We start from the raw sequence: 14,869 nt of genomic DNA on the forward strand, positions 1-14,869 counted from the left end.
CCAAATTTGCTGATCTTCCTGCGGTATCGCACTGACCATCGCTCTGAGCCCATTGTTTCACTCTCTTTCCTGTGTTCTTGTTCTCCTTCTCTTCCTATCTTCCTCGTTATCTTCCTGAGATTACGAAGAGACTTTGTGATTCACCTTACCATCCTTCCTGCTGGTCTCAGCCCCAAGGTTTAGATGGGGCTAAGGTCCTTTCTAGATTTAGCATCTTTAAGCCCTGAATCTGTTGGGAGCAGGGGATTTATTTAAAGATATTTTAGGCTCTGAGATGTCTCTCAAAAACAGGTGATAGTTAACTGCATTATTTTCTTTCCTGCATTCTTTCCTATCCAATCCTACTCAAAATTCTTCACTGTATTGAATATATTCCAAAATCCTCAGTCTCTTCTTGTCCATGTAAAGAACTTCAATCTAACTTTTCACTATTTTTCTTAGCTCCTTTATAGATGCAGAATTACAAAGCATATCATCTACTGAAACTCTGAACAGTCTCATTCATTTTCATACTACCTCTTCCCCATCCAAGCTAGAAAACAACCTGAATATAGTAAGTAATCAATTACTGTTGCTTAAAGAATGGGTAAATATACAATACAAGAAGATTAGATTTCATATAAAATGAGTTCAGTGTCAGTAATAATACTTTTAATTCTATATTACATATATCATTTGGACATAAAGCAGTGGTTCCTATAACTAGGGGTGTTTTTGTACACATGCGCGCATGCGCGCGCACACACACACACACACTCCAAGGACATTGGGTAATTTTTGTTTCTCACAATTAGGGGAAAGTTGTTATTGACATCTAATCAGTAGAGGCTGGGATACTTCTGAACATCCTAAGAACAGCCACCACACACACACAGAGACACAGAGCAAAAAACTATCCAGTGCAAAAAAAAAAAATCAACGATGCAAAATCGAGGAATCCTAATAGAAAGATACTGAAGGAAAGGGATCCTAGAAAGACTTCAGGTGCCTTGACTTCAATCCTGAAAGTGTGTATCCTCTGCTTAGTACTCAAGCTCACTGCACTGAACCCCAGAACTACAGCCTGATGCTCACCAGACAGCACAGGCACCCTCTATGCCCCCAATCATCTTACAATCAGAAAGTGACAGATGCAACAGATTGTTTTATGAGCGCATGAGATAAGATGCCTGCCACAACTGCCACCTCCTCTGAGGCTATATAGTACATTCAGAAGAGAGTAAGCTATGACAAAGCTGAGGTGGAATCCCCATGCTACCACTTTCTTCAGCCAAAGAGACTTGAGCAAATCACTGAAATTTTCTGAGCCACGGTTTTGATAAAATGGTGATAACTCCAAGATTCCACAGAGAGTGAAAAACAAAATTATAAAGTACCTGGCACATAGTGCATATCTGAAAACAAAAATAAGGCAGCTAGTGTCATTGCATACGACTCTGATTTTAAAACATTAACACTGTTTTAGACACATTACTCACACCACAATAAGGACTAGGTTCTGCCATATTGTATCCTCACAAGGATAAGCCATGTCTCAGAGAGACTCTGTTCCTCCCACTTAAGATTTGTAATGAAGTCAATCAAAGCCATAGTCAATCCACAAGACCTACACTGAGAGCAAGAAATAAACCTTTGGTAAATATCTGAGCTTGAGGGATTTTTCTTTACCATAATGTTAATTTGGCTAGGTTGAATGGAACTGCCACCAACTGCCCAACCAGGAATATAAAACTCCCTTCTAGCCTAGAAAATCCAGTATCACGTAGGTGACAGTCCACTGGGAGACTAAATGCTAAATGCTAAAAAGAACAAGACGTAAAGTCTTGTCAGACTACAGTGAACTGAAGCTCCATGGACTGGAATAGAAAGAAGTTCTTGGTACTGAAAGGTTGACTATTAAAGCCAGAATTTGAACAGGACATGCGAACTGTCCTTGATTTTTTTGTTCAAAAATTTACTCTTTCACCTTCTCCAAACTTAGCCTGGCCCTTGGCAAGTCCTTGTGAATCTTACACGGGCCTCATATTACAGAGCAATTCAAAAAGTTGCCAGTAACCGAAATCAATTCACTCTACAGAACCACATGTGTATCATGTGTTTGCTTCAACTATCTGTTACTACATAATTCTCTCAACAACCTGATTATTAGATTTTCCTCCAAACTTCACCTATTTCTACAATGGTTGTAACTGGTTAATAACTTCTTTTAAGGACTCCTGATTGCTTCTCAGAAAATGTCCTGACATGATGAGCCGGTCCACAACATGGTGAGAAAAAAATAAGTTTGTAGATGCCCTTTTTCCCTACTCTATTGAAAAAAAAAAGAAAGAAAAAAATCATTTTCCTCTCTGCCAACTGATTATGCAGCCACGTTGTTTGAAAGCTTGCATAATTTACATTAGCATGCTTAAGATCTCAGGTGACTATGCCTTTGAGGCCAGCATGCTAACCCCAGTGGGCCGATTTGATATTCTTCCCAATATCTGACCCTTTTTTCCTTGTTAATTACAGGCAGACTTCCCTGGTCTGGCCCTAGATCTGCACCTGTTTCCCATCTTTGAGCAGCTGCTAATTAGGTTGAAAATAGTGGGGCTGGGCAGTGCAGGCCACACATGCCTCATCAGGCTATTGATCAGGCTGGCATACCACACGGGCAGTAATGGAGTCTGTTCAACCCAATTCCAAAATAAAAGCCATTCCTGGAGTTGCATGTTTGAATCCAAGCATACGCCAGGCCATACACCAAATATAAAACATGCAAAGAGACACTTAAGTTTCAAAATAATTTTTTTCTTTGAAATGCCAGGTATGACTTTAATTGCTTACTATTTACTTCGCAATCGATTCTTTTACTCTGGAGTTAAAAACAAACAAACAAACAAACAAACCTTCTTTTACGGACAAGATACGTGTATTTATATGGAAATAATTTAAACAGTATATTATATGGATACATTTATATGTGTCCACATACAATTTACATGTATCCATATACAATTATATGTTTGTCAACTATCCAAGCAAAATCCTTATTCTGCATTCTCATTCGGCCTTGTGCGTAACACAGTTTATGTAGCATTTTGTCCTTCATCATGATTCATGCTTTGGATCACTATTAACACATAAAACTCTGATTATCAAAGGGGATGCCTCAGTTATCTGTGCGTAGTCTGGGAAACAGGTAGGGGTAGTTTGAAATAGTCACAATGATTATGGGAGGCTACTGGCAGCAAGTGGGTACAATGTGTTTACACAAAGATAATTTGTCCAGCATCTCTTAGAAATCACAGATGACAGACCAGTTTACCATTTTACAAATATCTATACCTAGAACCTAATTCCATTTCTTTTATAAACATAAAACTTTTACAACTTTAATACACTGGATTTTAATATCTTAAATTTGCCAAGAATGCAAATCCAGGGAAGATTAGACTTTGTCTGGTTTGAAATTCTTCTAGAGTTATTCAGTGTTTTGAAGACCACATCACTAGTCTGATATGTCAGTCACCAATTAATCACATCACTACCTTTCTCTCTTTGTAGCTTCTGTATTCATGATTTTATGTACAGCTACAGCATTTGATGACCTCACTGTACCATCTATGGCAGTGTAGTCTAAGCCTTCATATACTGAAAAATATAAACATTATTTTTATATAATTTTTCTTGGATTCTACAGTTAGACCATCATACTGATTCGTAATTATATGTATAGTTAATTTATATCATCTTTTATTTTCATTCAAGGACAGCAAAGAGAAGATAATAAAACATTTATTATGAAAAGGAGAGGTTAGGTTTGACAGATCAAGAGTCACTGTTCTCAGGTAATAGACCCAGGTACAATTTCCAGATGAAATATGCCTTTGGCATTGACTTTATATTTTTGGGCCTGGTATATGATAGTCAATGATTTGTTTCTGCAAATTATGTTTCTTTTTTTTTTAATTATGTTTCTTATTTTTCCTCCTGATATTATTACACATGCTACTCTGTCTATGACCCAAGCACATTGCCCAGCAGAGCTGCCCCAACATAGCCATCCAATGGTCTAAATGCAGAGAAGCCTCAGATATCCCAGAAATGAGTCACAGTGTCTTTTTACCCTGGGATAAACCTCATGCTCACTCCATGTAAACATTTTAGAGGCAGTGTAATGGAATATTCATCTAAATTTGATCTATTTCTCTTGACCCTTCCTGAGTTCTCCTATCATATGACTCTAAAGGATTAGTTCTTCCCTTTGTTCTTTGGAGCAAGAAAGGGACTTTATAGAAAGTCATGACATTCATCCTTTTTTGCTCCACTTCCTATGTCTTAACAGTTGAGAAATTGTAAAATTAGACACAGGGAATTTTCTTTCTTTTTTTAAAGATTTTATTTATCTATTGGAGAGAGATTATGAGACAGAACAGAGAGCATAATGGGGGCAGAGTGCCCAAGCAGAAAGGTGGGTGGTGGGAGGGAGCAGAGGGAAAAGGAGAAGCAGACTCCTCCCACTACACAGGGCTCGATCCCAGGACCTGGACCCAGAGATCAAGAACTGAGCTGAAGGCAGATACTTAACCAGTTGAACCTGGCCAGGTTCCCTAACACAGGAAATTCTCTCAAGTAGAGTACATCAGATTTCAAAGTTCCTGGGCTTGGGTTATATTCAAAGACATATGTTGATTCCATCTCTCTCCTGCAAACTGAATATAGCTTAATTCAATTAAATTTCTTATAAAAGTATTCCCATTAACAACCTCAATCACAGTATTAAGAAGGCATCCTTAATAATTCTCCTTTCATATTCAGAATTTTGAATGATCTGATAATTATGGACATGATATGTTTGAATTAGTAGATAAACTACCTCAAGTTATTGAAGATGAAAGTTACATATGTCCCCATGAAGTACCAATAGAAGGTTATTTCTTCACTAAATGAGCTAACATATTAGGAAACACGGGAAAATGCAACTCAACATCATCACAAATATCCAGCTTATCTGCTCTGCCTTCGGAGTGGGAGCCTTCTCATTAGTTCTATATTGTGATTCTCCCAAGAACCTTCAGGTTCTCCCTCTTCCCAAAGCAAAATGAATGCACCAGTTCTGACCCTCATGTCTTCCTACTATACCATCAAGAGGAAGGCTTAGAAAGTCACTTCACCCAAAGCCCTTAGGAGAGAGAGGAGGACTTCCTTTCAAAGCCTCCTCATCTAACTCTTGGATTATGTGCCCACACCTGAACTGATTGATCATTGTAGTCCCAACTCTACTGATGGGCTCTGCTGATTGCGTTATTCCAATCAGGACATATCCTTACAGCAAGATGTGGTTTATTACCATACATCTTACGTCAAGAGTAAAATAAAGGGCAGTTTCCCAAAGGAAATTTTTACCAAAAAAGGTGGTTTGGATGCTGACTGGCAAAACCAACAGATGTTCATTGCAAGACTTTCCCTTAATTGGATTGATGATTGTTTTTGTTTCATGTTTTAATAAAACCTTGAAAACATCAAAAAAGTACATAACTCACTCTGTAAAAACAAAAACACATTTCTACATTTTAAATAAAAACAAGCTCAAATTCTTTTTGCAATTTAAATGCATATCAAAGTCAAAGCATTTCTCCATGTTTGACTTATTAGCAGAAGATAAATAGTGTTGATTCGTGAGAGGTTTTCTTCTTTAAATATATTGGAATGAATTATTTTTGTGTACCATATTCCACATTTTTTGCCTATTTTTGAAATTTCCCAATAAAATCAAATTATATTGAATACTTCAGAGTATTTCTTTAGAATTTGAAAAAAAATTCTTGTTGCAAAGTTACATTTGGAAAAAGACAGTTGCTCTAGAATAATTAAAAATTTGCATACTCTACGCTGTGAAATGTGTAAGCTTGATGATTCACAAACCTGTACTCCTGGGCTAAATAATACATTATATGTTAATTTAAAAACTTGCATACTCTAAATATCAACAAATACTTTGAAAATTCAAGCCTATAAAATCTATTAAGACTGGTATGAATGGGTGGCTCCGTGGGTTGAGTTGTTTCAGCTTAGGATCTCATGGGTCCTAAGATCAAGCCCCATGTTGGGCTCTGCACTAAGCGGATTCTCTCCCTCTGCTCCTTCCCCCACTGGTGGTTGAGTGCATGCTCTCTCTCTCTAATAAATAAATAAATAAATCTTTAAAAAATAATAAAGACTATTACTTATCTTTTTCTGTAGGGACAAGTGGGTTTTCCAAATCTGTGGTTGAATTTCTTCTCACTATTGGTCTTCTAGTTCTTGAATTTATAATAGGCACAGAGAATATAGTCATGAACACTAGCAGTCTCTTTCAGTGGTCTCAGCTTCGTGCCATCTTCTTCACTGCCCTTAACTTATGCTCTGTTTGGGAGACAGAGCTCCAGATCTTGACTCTACCATGGAAATAGCCCCATGCCTATCAACTCACACCAACTATGTTTATGGGGAAGAGGTATCCTATAACTTCATAGCTTTGGAGTCCCCAGTGCAGCCTGGTTAAATCACCTGTTAGGCTAACTAATGATTGGCAACACTATTTATTTAGTTACCTATGACAGAAACTATATGAGTTTCTTGTGTGCCTTCTACTTCCTCATCCTGGATATATGTTCAGTCTTCAAGTCTCTACTTTATGTCTCTTACCTCTCCATTTCTGCTACACACTTGGTACAGAGCCTCCTAACTAGTCCTCCTGCAGACAGGTTTCATTTCTAGCATTATCACTACACAGGACCTTCCATATTTTGTCTATAGCTAAGTCTGTAAAGTACAAATTTGAGTATAATAATCCACCCTGTGAATCCCTTCCAGAGACCGACAAAGCTGGAGGATAAGGCTCAACAGCCCCTGATCATTTTCACTTCCCACCAGCACTGATCCCTTTCCCTTTCCAAGAAGAAAAGCATTTTTAAACTGCAGTGTTTTAGAACTACACACAGGTTCTCCCAGAAAGCCCCTGTTATACCTTTTGGTCTTTGTTGTTTCTTCTGTTGGCAGTGCCCTCAACCTTACCATCTTACCCCTCCTTCATTACACGACTCAAGGTTACCAAATGGGTAAAGCTTTCCTTGACTCTTCCAGGCAGATTCCAGAAATTTTTCTTTGTATATTTTCGTGTTACACCAGTTACGAGTTTGTGTCGTAGTTCTTACTTTGCTTATCCATTTTTTAAGTTAAGCTATACACTTGAAGGTAAATCCTGACTTTTTCTCTCTTTCTTCTATAACATATTTTCAGAATACAGCACTGTGAGTACAAAGGAGACGCTTCATTTAAAAACGGCTGTGGGGGAACAATGGATGGAAAGTTGGGTGTGACACCAAGTACATATTCTTCTACCTAACTTACTCTGTAAGTCATCCCATATGCTATCCTCATCTCAACCACCTCACCTTGTCTTTACTTTCCTCATCAACCTCCATGCAGTCAGGAAAGCCACAACAGAGCTTGTTAAGAATCTACGTTACTTCATGTTACTTAGCTTTATGTTATGGCTTATGATTTCTACTTTATGTTTGGTCTTATAGTGTTCTTCCAGGTTACAGTGCCCACTGTCCCTAACTGTGCCCCCACATTTGAAATAACAATGGTATTCAAGCCCCAAATGAAGCCCCATACCTCCTGTATGAAGTTCTCCACCAGCCACCAAATCCTCTGCAGTGGTTTTCATTTTAGAAGTGGCCCGAAAGAACAAATCAATGATATCAATAGTTAAATTATACAAGTAAGAAAAATCTTAAGTTAAGATCTCTTTTTACTTCTTCTGGATGCAGGTTAGTTTGTTGCAATAATATTGTCCTTCTTTAATGCTGCTTAACTGTCTGCATGGCTCTACTGTATCACAATGACCATTTTACGCATCTATTTCTTTCCCTTCCTGCACGAACCCTAAACTGGGAGCCCCCAGAAATCAGGAACTATGCTTCTTTATATTGACAAGGTGTTACATGATACCTAATACATAGTAAACTAATCAAGTCTCTAAAAAAATGAATGAATGCACTCACCACTTTGTATAAGGCATAATAGTTTGTTAAGCAGGAATTGTTTTGTATTTTTCACACATACCTAGCAAAGAGTCTGCCATATGTGGAGGCCAAGAAAAACAAGGCTGTACCCACCTCACGTCCAGCCCTGACATAAGTACAGCCATCTTGACAAAGCAAAAGCTGGCACCTTGCATCCTTCTCCACCTGCTCCCCTCCCCTCGGTAGTATGTGTGAACAAATAGTTAACTTGCAGAAATCACAATCCTGCAAGACAGGAGTCTCCCTCGGTTTACAAATGTCCCAGTGCTAAATCTCACTAACAAGGATGCTTGATGCTTGATAGGAGGAATGTGACATTCCACCAGGAAACTCCCAACTGTCTTCATGTTAGTGCCTCACTAGAGGGGAAAATGGCCTTGGCTTGATAATAACCAAGCCTCCAATATCCTGACAGTCTTCTTTACCCCGACAGCCCTTCTGAACATCTCCTTTGTCCTCACCCACAGCCAAGTCCACCCCTACTCTGCCTTTAAAAAAACTCTGACTGTAATCTGGTTCAGGCTTCTCATCCCTACTCTGCTGTGTCGGGTATACTTGGGCCCAAGCTTAAGCTTGTCAAATAAACCCTCATGCGATTGCATTGGTGTTGGCTCCTTGGTGGTCTCTTAGATGTGAAAACTCGGGCATAACACCACACAGTGAGCTGAATGGGTAATTGTTGAGTGACTGGGAAAACTACATATATCCAGAAGTAGCTAGCCATACTGTTTTACCATGTTTTTGTGGCCTCTGGGCTTACCACATTCATCAGGAAAGTAGAATTAAATTAATACTAATATTACTATTTACAGCTTCCACATACATATACACACTTACACAGAGATGGCGCACGAAATGGCGAGCACAGACAGAATCACCCTAGGAGAGTAACAAAGCCCAATCATGCACACATTTCACTACTACAAATTTAACTTTGCATGCATGGCAGAATAGGAGATCACAATTTAGTAAGTGCAGGGACTCCACCTTCCATTCCAAAAGAAATAAACCCTCCTACAGTCTCAGTCCCCATATTCCTGAGCTGTGATAGATATCTTGCCTTGTTAAAAAGAATGCTTGTCTTTAAAGTTATTTACGTGTCATACAGCACAGTCCTTAAGGGCAAACCACAACTTCATCTGAGCCTCAGTCAGAACTGGAGTTTCAATATTGGAGGAAAAGATAATACATGCTATACTGGTTTCTAGTGTGGTGCCTTCTTAGGAGATTTTCATGGCTAACTGAGCAAGAAGCAGTTTTTGTCTGAACACTGCAGAATACGTTATTCCGTCATAGAGAGTAAGAAGCAGAGGGCTCCAAGGACAGAACTGCAAGATGTGTTGAGAAAAAGAAGTCATCAGAGACAGGAAAAAGTAGCCAGAGGATTATGAGGAGAATCAACAAACGATGGTGTCATAAAAGCCAAAAAGTAGAGAATTTCTAAGGAAAAAAATGATTAATGACTTTCCAATTCAGCAGAGATCTAGTGAGTATATAAGATCAACAACTCTTATTCAAAGCAAAGTTCTGATTAGCCTTGTTAATGGTAGAAGTAAAACCTCAGAGTATTTGTATTCTTCAAAGATGGAAACATGAGACTAAAATATATATACATATATATTGTGATATATATAATATTAAAATGTAATATATGTGAAATAAAGAGTATGTCCATGAATATCCTATTTTGACAACTAATAAAAGTAGAATAATTTCTGTCTGGGGGGGATGGGAGAAAAGAACACCCTGTTTTGAATTTCTCAAGCCAGAAATGAGATCAGCCCAAAGAGATATACTGCGCTTTCAGGGATATATGGAAGAAAACTGACATGAGGCAAGTTGAGAGCTGGAAAATAAAACTGTAATCAGAAACAGCAGCTGTGCTCTGACACCTAAATTGGTCCTGAGAAAGGGTCTAGAGAATTTATGGTGAAAGGGAACCTAGAACTTAGGGGGTTGGGAGTAAAAATGTATTTTTAAAAATTTCTGCACGGTCCTGCCTGGAACCTAGAAAATGAGTTAGGATTGCTTAAACGTTAAGTCCAGATCAGACCAGGAGGCAACATCCTTATAAAGAATTTTCCCAGCCATTAGAAGTCACTCTTGGATATACTGGACTCACAAGAACAAAGGAAACAAGGAAAAAAAAAAAAGTGAAGGAGAAAGTTGACCTCAAACAGTGTTGCGTTTTTATCCTCAGTCTTGAGGAAATTGGTGCCTAAGTTGAAAGTGCCCTGAAGGCGGCTTTAACTTACCTGACCAGTCCTCACCCGAGGGACTGCCGCGGGTCCTGCTGACCTAGGCAACCGTGTGAGGGTCAACCTTCCATGCAACTCAAATGTTCTTGAAGAAGCTCTCCTGTGTATTAAAGTGGACAGCATTGTTTTCCTCTCTCTCAGCTTGCTTTTCTCTCAGAGTTGTTTGTTCTTTAATGGCTATGACTTGGTTTGTGCTGCTGGCAAAGGTAGTTCCTCGAGAGGGTGAATTAGGGCAAGACTGTGGTACTCAGTACTTCCCTTCTGGGGCAGGAACAGGTGCCTCTCTGTCATTTTCATGGTGATACTTCACAAGACTCTAGCTTTACAAGTTGTCAAACTGACCCTGTATGTTCACTGAAATAAGAATTTCAATTAATAGGACAGTTTCTATTTTTTCAAGAGCCAATGTTATTGAGGATATTGGGGTCAGTTTTGTTGGATGGTTAGCAGAGAAACAGAATGCAAGTGGAGCAGGAAAAAAAAGGATTCAGATAAGAAAATTTGCCTGGAAGAGTCTGTTTAGAAACCCCAACTCCTGAAATACAGATAGACACCCACCCTCGCACATTTCCACAATATTAAGCACTGTGCCATGAATTATTTCCTTAATATTTACTGGAGGAAGAGGCAACATTTATATGCCTAACACAGAAATAGACACTCTTGGTGGAGGGAGCTGTAAGAATCCAGAAACAGGATATAGGGACCACAAAAGCTTTAAAATGAAGACATTATATAAAAGGTAAATTCCATGATGCAATCCACTTCAGTTCAGCTGGCAAAACAACACAACCTACTAGAATAGCTAGGGTTCATTTTCCACGTGCATCCATTATCTGGACTCTGTTCTGAGGGAACAACAGGTCAGTGGTCCCAGTCCCTGAGCCAGAGCTCCGAAGCCACCGGGGGCCAGTGGTCCCCGTGGAAAGGGCAGGGCGGCAAGGGGGCTGGCTGGGCAGCAAGCCAGCCTGCACATTCACCAAGGGGCTAGCCTGTCACCCCGCCATGTGCTCTACAACAGCAAATTCTGTGTAAATCAGAAGATCTCTGCTGCTGCACCAAGAACGTGTTCATCTTCAGTGGGCCTTGGAATCCCTGGGAATTGCCTTTGTGAGATGCTAGCCATAATTTGTTAAATTCCATCTCAGTTTTCCATGGGACCATCAAGAGACCATGAACAACTTTAGTTAATACAGAATTTGACTGCCATTTCCTCTGTGAAAACTTTACTGCCAAGGACAGCCTGGACCAAAAAAATTAAAGAAGTTTCATCTTCTGATGATAAGGATGCCTTCTATGTCGTAGACCTGGGGGACATTCCAAAGAAACATCTGAGATGGTTAAAAGCTCTTCCTAAGTTCACCTGCTTTGATGCAATCAAATGCAGTGATAACGGAACCACAGTGAAGACCCTAGCTGCCACTGGGACAGGATTTGACTTTACCAGCAAGACTGAAATGCAATTGGTACTGAGTATCCCAGTGCCTCCAGAGAGGATTACCTATGCAAATCCAAACAAGTGTCTCAGATTACACTGTCAGTAATGAAGTACAGAGGATTTGATTGTGAAGTCCAATTGATCAAAGTTGCCAGGGCACATTCAAAGGCAAGGTTGGTTTTGCAGATCGCCACTGATGATTTCAAAGTAGTCAGTTGTCTGGGTATTAAATTTGGTGCCATATTCAAAACCAGAGGGTACCTTTTGGGGCAAAAGAGCTGCATATTGATATCATCGGCGTCAGCTTCCTTGTAGGAAGTGGTTGTACTGAGACCTCTGTGCATACTATCCCTGAGACCAGCACTGTCTTTGACATGGGAGCTGAGCTTGGTTTCAACATGGTACCTGCTTGATATCAAATGTGGCTTTCTTGGATCTGAAGATGTAAAGCTTAAATTTAAAGAGATCACCAGTGTTATCAACCTAGCACTGGACAAGTGTTTTCCAGCAGGCTTAGGAGTGAGAATCATAGCTGAGTGCAGCAGATGAGATGTTGCATCAGCTTTCATGCTTGTAGTTAATATCATTGCCAAAAAAAATCTTGTACTAAAGGAACAGACAGACTCTGATGATGAAGATGAGTTGAACGAACAAACCTTTAGGTATTACATGAATAATGGAGTATATGAATCATTTAATTGCATTATTTGTGATCATGCACACATAAAGTCCCTCATGCAAAAGAAACCCAAACCAGCTTAGAAGTAGTATTCAACCAACATATGGGTACCAACATGTTACAGCCTTAATTGCATTGTTGAGTGTTGTGACTTGCCCTAGACGCATATGGGCGATTGGACACTCTTTGAAAACATGGGTGCTTACACTGTTCCTGCTGTTTCTACTTTCAAAGGGTTCCAGATGCCGACGATCTACTATGTGACTTCGGAGCCAACATGGCAACCGATGCAGCAGATCCAGAACCATGAGTTCCTGCTGGAAGGAGAGGAGCAGGATGTCAGCACTCAGCCTATGTCCCGTGCTCCCACTGGGAAAGCAGGATGAAGTGGAATGAAGTGTCCCCAGCTGCCTATGCTTCAGCTAGCATTACCATGTAATATCTGCTAACTTCAAGTTTAGCTTGAATTATGGGATTTGGGGGGGACTGTTTCACAAGTAGTGCTAGTTTTTTTGAAATGTCTTTGTAGGTAGGGTTGGCACAGGTGCAACAATATGGAACACTAGAAGATGGAGCCACTTATCTGTGTTCCTATGAGAACTACTTGAATATTTGTTTTATAAGGATTTTTATTCACTTTTCAAACATGCTACCAAAGAGTGCCCTCAGCTGCTAAGCAAGCATCTATAGCTTGTACATTGGTAGAATGGGTCACAAGTTTAGTGTTTTGACCTGTTTTTAAAATAAAGTATTTTGAAATGAAAAAGAAACTTAAAACGGCAAATGTATATTCATGTATTCTTGCCTATAAGTGAGAGATAAATACAAATCTATCTTCTGCTAAAAAAGGAAACAAACAAAATATATTTCCAAATGAGTGAGTGCAGAGTGAGGTTTTTCACTATATATCAGGTGACTAGATGCCCTAGTGAGCTGGGGACTGCCTCAACTTACTCTTGTTTCCCAGCACAATTATACACAGAGCTCCCACTAACCCTTTAAGGTGTTGTAGTTTGGACAATAAGTTACACACTTGTCCTATAAAATAAGACAGGTTTAAATGACTATAGACAGGGAGGAGGAGTTAATATGGTGGAGGAGTAGGGGACTCTAAGTTTGACTCGTCCCTCAGATACAACTAGATAGTAATGAAGTCATCCTAAATGACTGTAGACATCAAAACTTCCCAAATAAAAGTACAATTTGGGCCCATTATCATTAATCTGATATAGTTTCTGTGAATGTTAAAATTCAGTAAGATCTAACTATATCTTCTCTCTAGTTTAAGTCCTTGTGAGGTTTTTATAGATTTAAATTATAACCATTTCACTTTTAAGAAAACAGAAAAGACTCTGGGGTGTCTGAGTGGCTCAGGCGGTTGAGTGTCCAGCTCTTGGTTTCGGCTCAAGTTGTGATCTGAGGGCTGTGAGAGGGAGCCCCTACCCAGCTCTGCACTCCGCATACAGTCTGCTTGAGAATCTCTCCCTCTGCCCCTCCCCAACTTGTGCATGCTCTCTCTCTCCCTCTCAAATAAAATAAGTACATAAAATCTTAAAAAAACAAACAAACAAAAAAATCAGAAAGACTGTACACCGTCAATGTGGAGAAATCAGGACCCTTGTATATGATGGTGGGGATAAAAACTGGTGAAGCTGCTTTGGAAAAATAGCCTTGCAATTCTTCAAATAATTAAACAAACTTACCATGTGACCCAGCAATGTCATACCCAGGTATCCAGCCAAAAGAAATGAAAAGAGAGGCTCCTAGACGGTTCAGTCAGTTGAGCGTCTGACTCATTGTTTCAGCTCGGGTCATGACCTCAGGACTGTGAGATCGAGCCCTATGCCAGGCTCTGCACTCAGTGGAGAGTCTGCTTGAGATTATCTCTCCCCTACCCTTCCCCAACTCTCATGTGCACTCGTTCTCTCCAAATAAACAAATAAATCTCTTTTAAAAAGTGAAAACCTATTTCCACAGAGAAAATATCAGCATTATTCATAATAGCCAAAAGGAAACAATTCATCAACTGATGAATGGATAAACAAAATGTTGTATATCCATACAACAGCATATTATTCAGCCACAAAAAGGATCAAAGTACTGATGCATGCTAAAACATGGATAGCCTTAAAAATATTATGCTAAATGAAATAAACGGGTCTCAAAAGACTTCTTATTGTATCATTCTATGCATGTGAAGTATCTAGAAAAGGCAAATCTATAGAAAAGAAAGATTAGTAGTTCCTTAGTGCTGAGGGTATGATGGGATATAGTGGAGTATCAGATAAAGGGTTTGGAGTTTCTTTTTGAGGTCATGAAATGTTCTTAAGTTATGGAGTTTGCATATATCTGTGAATATAATAAAAGGCATTGAACACTACACTTTAAATGGGGGAGTTGTCCAGCATGTTAAGTGATATATCAATAAAGCCATTAAAAA

At 39.3% G+C, this 14,869-nt stretch overlaps 1 long non-coding RNA gene and 1 pseudogene across 1 annotated transcript; both read left to right on the forward strand.

The window, feature by feature from the left end:
• The first annotated feature begins 493 nt into the window (after positions 1 to 493).
• Positions 494 to 9,405, forward strand: LOC116587812. Its single transcript, XR_004284653.1, has 3 exons — positions 494 to 553; positions 7,264 to 7,377; positions 9,351 to 9,405. It is a non-coding gene; the product is annotated as an uncharacterized LOC116587812 (long non-coding RNA).
• Positions 9,406 to 10,491: 1,086 nt separating this feature from the next.
• LOC116589365 lies at positions 10,492 to 12,815 on the forward strand (annotated as a pseudogene).
• Positions 12,816 to 14,869: the final 2,054 nt, after the last annotated feature.

This window comes from Mustela erminea, chromosome 4 (genome assembly GCF_009829155.1).
Source record: "Mustela erminea isolate mMusErm1 chromosome 4, mMusErm1.Pri, whole genome shotgun sequence".
Classification (NCBI taxonomy): domain Eukaryota; kingdom Metazoa; phylum Chordata; class Mammalia; order Carnivora; family Mustelidae; genus Mustela; species Mustela erminea.